The sequence below is a fragment of the Myotis yumanensis genome, unplaced genomic scaffold (assembly GCF_028538775.1).
Source record: "Myotis yumanensis isolate MYYU_CA2020_CCGP unplaced genomic scaffold, mMyoYum1.0.hap1 SCAF_1, whole genome shotgun sequence".
NCBI classification, from domain to species: domain Eukaryota; kingdom Metazoa; phylum Chordata; class Mammalia; order Chiroptera; family Vespertilionidae; genus Myotis; species Myotis yumanensis.
The window spans coordinates 58153976-58160832 of record NW_027223752.1 but is presented as its reverse complement, the minus strand read 5'-3'; positions in this window follow the sequence as shown (position 1 = coordinate 58160832).

Genomic DNA, 6857 nt, shown 5'->3' with positions numbered 1-6857 from the left:
TGGAAAATATCATTACAATTTTGATAGGGATTGCATTGAATCTCTTCAGATTTGATAACAGTATTTTGTTGTTGCTGTTTTAAAAGAGTCCTTATCATTTAGAAATACTGAAATATTTACAGAAAAACAATGATATGATACCTGGGTTTTATTTCCAAATAATCAGGGGGAAGGAAAATGGATGGCAGTATATACAAAACGAGATGGGCTGTAAGTAGATAATTGTTGAAGCTGGGTGACAGGTATTTGGGGGTCCATTATATGTTCCTACTTTGGAATGTTTGAAATTTTCCATATTTATTTACTGCTAAACAATAAATAAGAAAAGAAGAATTGAAAGAGAAAAATGAAGGCAAAGTAGTTGTCCGAGGTGGGGATCAGGGCCCATGGGCAGACCCTTGCTGGCCAGGCTCGCTCTGGCTGATCTGCTGGCTGATCTGCTGGCTGCACCAGGTGTCCCCACCCTGGTCCCTCCCTCACTGTCCCAGGGCGCTTCCTAGGAGGGAGCACTCTCAGTGGCTGGGCCCATGGGGGGGCGGGGGAGAGGCTGCCTCACAACTGTTTCCAGAGGAAGTTGGCTCCTGTGACCAAGGGAGGAAGAGTGAACAATCACATGTGGCCACCATTGCTGTGGGACAATGATTCAAACTATAGGTTCCCGTAACCAGAACACTTTCTTTCTTCCTTTCTTTCTTTCTTTCTTTCTTTCTTTCTTTCTTTCTTTCTTTCTTTCTTTCTTTCTTTCTTTCTTTTTTTCTTTCTTCTTTCATTTAATTTTATTTTTTAAAACTTTTAAAATTGATTTCAGAGAGGAAGGGAGAGGGAGAGGGAGAGAGAGAGAAATATCAATGATGAGAGAGAATTGTTGATGGGCTGCCTCCTGCACGCCCCACACTGGGGAATCAAGCCTGCAGTTTGGTATGTGCCCTGACCAGGAATCAAACTGTGACCGCCTAGTTCATAGGTTGAAACTCAACCACTGAGCCACGCCGGCTGGGCACCAGGGCACTTTAGAAAGCAAAGAGCTAAGAGTGTGAGGGGGACGTAAGAAACCTTCTTGGCTAAGAGCTCACTGCAATTTAGGGAAGGGAGCGGTGATCCCCAGATCAGAGTTGGGGAAAATTCCGATCCAAGGAGTGAACTGAACTGGAGAGACAGATAAACTGTGCAAGGCCTCTTCGAATGCACTTTTTAATTAAAAATGAAAACCCCTCCAGGCATCTGGGCTTCTTCCTTGCTCAAAGGTGACCACCTTGGAAATAGCTGCTGCCCCAAGGACAGGTCATTCCTAGGCTGTTTTAACAGAGAGAACACATTTCGCACGGAAGCAATGTGAGATGCAGTGTTGGGATCTTAAATTGCGGGCGGAGCACGAGCATTCTCGTGTTTCCATATCACACAGTGGTTTACATAAATGTTAAAGGCTCGCCTTAAAATTAAGTACCCACTGCATTCTGAAGTTATTTATTACATGTTCTTACAAGCTAATATCTTTCTAAAGTAAGAAACTTTGTAAAATGTTTTTTGTACTCGTTCAATAGAAACTTATCTGGCCACTGGGTAAAGCTAGCAATAAAACTACTGGTGCGCAATGTGTTAAGTTCTCCCTTAAGTGTTCATTTAGCCAGTTTAAACACAGCATTTGCACCTGAAGTGGCTAAGGCAGTTTTAAAGGGTTAGCAAGTCAGGTAACACTTGTGTTACCTGTCTGCCTGGCTGCCCTCAGAAGTGTTAGTGCAGTGGTTCTCAACCTGTGGGTCGCGACCCCTTTGGCGTTCGAATGATCCTTTCACAGGGGTCACCTAAGACCATCCTGCATATCAGATATTTACATTACGATTCATAACAGTAGCAAAATTACAGTTATGAAGTAGCAATGAATATAATTTTATGGTTGGGTCACAACATGAGGAACTGTATTTAAAGGGCCAGAAGGTTGAGAACCACCGTGTTAGTGGGATTCAGAGGGAGGGAGTCCTCCCATCGGAGGTGGGGGCGGGGCGGGGGAGGGGAATAGCAGTGAGCATTGAGTTGGGCTTGGAGCGGTGGATACATTTCTGGGCAGGAGCAACCCTTCTGTCCTCCTTCCTCGTCTTTGTTAAGAAAAATGCTGAAGTGCGCCTTGGGGCAGTTCCTGAATTAGCCTTGAATCAGGCCCAGTGCCTTACAAGGCATGTGAGGAGCAAGGCCAAGTCCACCGAGACAGACAGTGCGCTCAGGGAGTGCTGAATTGCCAGCCATGCCTCCAGGTCCTCAGGATCCTCTGCCCCACACTCCAGACCCCAGCTCCCTGACCTGGTTTCTCACTTGCACGCCTGTCAAAACTGCAGGGTCAGAGAGGCTCTTGTATTTGTTTTTATTTCTGATGTTCCAAACAGCCTTCCTCAAGTGATCTTTCCCACTAGGCCCCTAGCTTCTTCCTGAGACCAGCGTCCAGAATGCAAATACCAGATCCATTAGGAGGTTCCTTCTCATTTCAGGAAACACTGAATTAATTATTTCCACTCAGGAAAATATTCTGTTGGAGCCCATTCCTCCTTCTAGTCCCCAAATGAACTCCAGGAAGAAGCAAATGAAAAGCAGTCTTGGTGCACGTAGGAGGAAAGGACCTCATGTTCCCTAAAATGAAACTTTAATAATTAAAACAATGGAGGGGATGGATTCCCTTGACTCATTTCCCACTTGCTTCCCAGCCATCAACTGTCCTGTGTCAGTTACCTATTGCCATAACAATGCTGTGTAACAAAACTCCCTCCATTTTAGTCGCTTAAAACAATAGCATTTGTTATTGCTTGGAAGTCTGCAGGTTGGATGGGTCGTTCTGGTGGCTTGGGCTGGCTTGGTTGAACGCGGCCGGGCTTACTCTGTGGTCAGTGGGCGGCTGAGTTGTGGCTGGTGGATGTAGCACAGTGTCAGGTGTGGCTCTACTCAGCAGACTGGCCCGTTCTTGTTCTCTGTCCCTCCAGCAGGCTAATCCAGGCTCCCCTTTTCATGGCCGAGGCAGGGGTCCTAAGGGAAGAGCAGAAATAGTCAAGACCCCATGGTCTTAAAGCACATCACCACGACTGCTACGTGCTTTGGCCAAACCAAGTCAAGGGGGCAGCTCTCATTCAAAGGGCGAGAAAACGCACTCCACCTCTTAGTGGGCGGAGTTGTGCAGTCACATAGCCAAGGGTGCGGGTACAAGGAGGCCATTAATCGTGGCCATGGATGCCAGCAATCGATCAGAACTGCCAACATGGTTTTCCTTTCACTGCAGACTTAGTCCAATTTCATACATTAACTGAACTCATTCAAAGTCTACCTTCAAATTTCTAAATCCTAGGGACCTGGGAAAGCAGTTCCTTATGTGACAAACATTTCCAGGAAATACAGGAAACACAGGGCAAGGACACCCCTCCTGCCTCCCAGGTGCTCCCACAGCAGGAGAACAGGGCTCTGAACAGGGAGAGGTGGGGGCCGCTCCGCTCCCGTGGGGCTCCTGGAGAAGTGATACTGATCCTGAAAGGTGAGTTAGAGTTTTCCAGAAAGAAAAGAAGGGTAGTTTATTCCAGAGGACGAACAAATGATTGTGTTTTGGGGAAAGAGCTGCTTGCGGGGAAGGGCTGGCCCCAGGAGGTGAAGGACTTTGTCAGCCCTTGAGGCGAGTGTGGATTTTATTGTGAAAAACACAGAAGCTGCCCTGGCTGGTGTGGCTCAGTTGGCTGAGCATTGTCCCGTGCACCAGAGGTCACTGGTTCGTTTCTTGGTCAGGGTACCTGTTCAGGTTTCGGGCTCGATCTCCAGTAGGGGGTGTGCAGGAGGCAACTGATCGATGTTGATGTTTCTCTCTCATCAATGTTTCCATCTCTCTATCCCTCTCTCTCCCTCTCTCTCTAAAATCAGTTAAGAAGAAGAAGAACCACAACAACCACAACACAGAAGCCGCTGCAGGGCTTAAGCTGGACCCATGCTCCACTTGCCTTTGGGAAAGACCCCGGGGGCGGCAGGGAGGAGAGGGATGCTGAAGACAGGGAGCCGACTTGGGAGACACAGCACTTCCGTTCCCAGTCTGTCCTTTCGGGGTGAAGTTGCTATGCCCATCCACCTGCTGCTGACACAGGGGACCGGAGCATCTGAACCCTCTGGGTGCTTGTTCAGGATTCTGCACGCCCGTGTGTGGTGGGGGCAGGGCCGGGGAGGTTTGCCCTTCTCTGCTCTTGGCCGACTTCATAAACAGGTTAGCTTTTACACTTCTGGCTCGTTCCAGATACCATGCCTCTGGCCCTGGCAGAGAACTTGGCCTCCCTGATCCCGCATAACATTTCCACTTTCTGGGAAACACACCCTGTGCGTGATGAGGTGAGGGAGGCACCCACAAATCCTTTCTGTCTCAACCTCCCTTCTCTAGCCTGGCGTTTAGCGCCTAGAGCAGCGGTTCTCAACCTGTGGGTCGCGACCCCTTTGGGGGTCGAACGACCCTTTCACAGGGGTCGCCTAAGACCATCGGAAAACACATATATAATTACATATTGTTTTTGTGATTAATCACTATGCTTTAATTATGTTCAATTTGTAACAATGAAAATACATCCTGCATATCAGATATTTACATTATCTGATTCATAACAGTAGTAGCCTTAGTTCTTTCAGATTAGCTTTGTAATACACTGCTGTCAATCCAGCATCAAAACTGGAGTATGATTAAGTTAACAAAAATAAATGTATTAATTGCAAAACAAAATGTGTGGACAGAATAAGTGTCATTTTCTGTGGCGAGCCGGCAGGGCCATGGCATACTCAGCCCCAGGGTGCCTTATGTGCCACGCCAGCTCAGCCAGGTTCAGTGACCCTGAGAGGGGGCAGTGAAGGATTAGAAAAGACAGACAAGAGAATGAAAGCTGGGTCTCGGTGGGACGCTGACCCTCCAGCCCTGGGAAACCACCCTGCCCATCCTCAGCCATGGGGTATGTGGCAGGGAGCCCTGCTTCACAGTTTTGCTTAGGGCCAGAGCCTACGACATCCACTGGCCCATAATGCTGCTCTCACGAGAGCTTTGAGTTTGAATCCTGCTTTTCCTCATAGCAGTGGGCTCTACGCTCATCTTCCTTATTCAGTGACGGGACAATCGCCAAATCGATGGAAAGAAACAATGAAGGCCTGTGTTCTTATCTGCTGTAGGAGCTATGTCACAAGCATAGGAACATGCTCACGGTGACATCTGTTTTCCTAATCCTCTGACCTCTGTTTTCAGAGAGCAATGATGTGTCTAAGTTCAGCTTCAACTTAGAGGAAAGTTTTTTATTTACTAAAGAACTGAACCAAATTCCATGAAATTCTACCAGGCTACCTCCAGGTGATGGGAAGGTTTGCCATTCTCACATGGTTAAATTTTCTTTAGGTTACAGATGTTCTGTCTTAGAGCAGGAGTTCTCTACTCTGTCTACCCATTAGGCTCACTCAGGGAGTGTTTAAAAATCCAGGTCCGGCTGCACCCCAGAGCCACTGAGTCACTGAGTTCAAATCATTTGGTTTAGAAAGTGACTCCACTTTTCCCGTTGATTCTGAGGGGTAGCCAGGGTTGAGAACCTCTGCCTTAGACAACAGCAATTACTCCTGTGCTCCCCCCGCTGTGTACAAATCAAGCTTACTTAGCAATGGCTATCAAGAGTGACAAACCCACTCGATTGTTGACTAGATGATGCTTAGCCCTAACTAACCCTGAATCCCCTCTTAGTGTGTAAGGACTCTTCCAGATAGTTCTGGTATGTCAGCCGTGGGCCTCTGGCCAGCTCAGCATCCAGAATCCTCCAGAAGTGTTTGGATGAGATTCTGATGGACTCCTAAGAGCCCAAACAGACAAACTCAGCCCCGCACTGCTCTCTCAGGCGCTGGTCCAGGAGAGCTGCTCTCTTCATGCAGTTGCCTCTCTGACCCATCTCTCTGCTTCCTTCCCGACTCCCTCATGCTTCACCAACAGCTTTTCAGTCCTGGTGCATCTGTGAGGCGTCAGCCTCACCTGCCTCCTCCCTGGGTCCCCACTCACACTGTGGACCAAACCTTTGGAGCACACCTTTGGCCCAGCCCCTGACGCTGCTCTCAAACTCACTGGGTGCTCCTCACTCCCTCGGCAAGGGAGATTGGCACCTGCAGGAGTAATGCTGGGGGGCAGCTGGGCAGCTGGCCGGGACCAGGACCAGGGCTTATAGAGGCCCCATGGTTCTAGGCACCCAAGTCTCATCTGGACCAGCATCGGCCACCCGGGGCAGGTTCTTGGGAGCAAGGGCTTCTGGGTCATGACTGGAACATGGGGACATGCTGGGATCAGTTCAGCCAACAGATGCAACTCATCTGAAGTGACTTATTGATGGCTGCGAGGTCTCCATCAGGGACTTTGGCCTCCGCCGGTGAAGGGCAGCCTCAGCGGTGTGTCCTCCTCTGAAAGCCAGTCTGAGCCAGTTCCCTCCTGCGCTCCTCACGCCTTCTGGACGCACAGAGCCACATCTCCTTCCTGAGTAGTTGCCGTGGCTGATTGTTCACAACCTGAAGGAAGACCTGTCCCATTTCAAAGAAAAGAGAAACATCCCTCCTCCAAGAGCCGCTAACAGCCAGCTGCTAACGAGGTGTCACTTGAAATTCACAGGCACGTGTTCCCATGGCAACCCCCGGAAATTATCCCAGTGCACCCCTGATACAAATTGCTTTGGCAAGGGGTTTTGAAAGAACAAGATATTTTTATTTACTTAGTATTTTTTTTAATATTAAAAAAATTTGATTTCAGAGAGAGAGAGACATCAATGTGAGAGTGAAACATTGATCAGTTGCGTCTCACAGCACCCCACCCGGGGATTGAACCTGCAACCTAGGCATGTGCCATG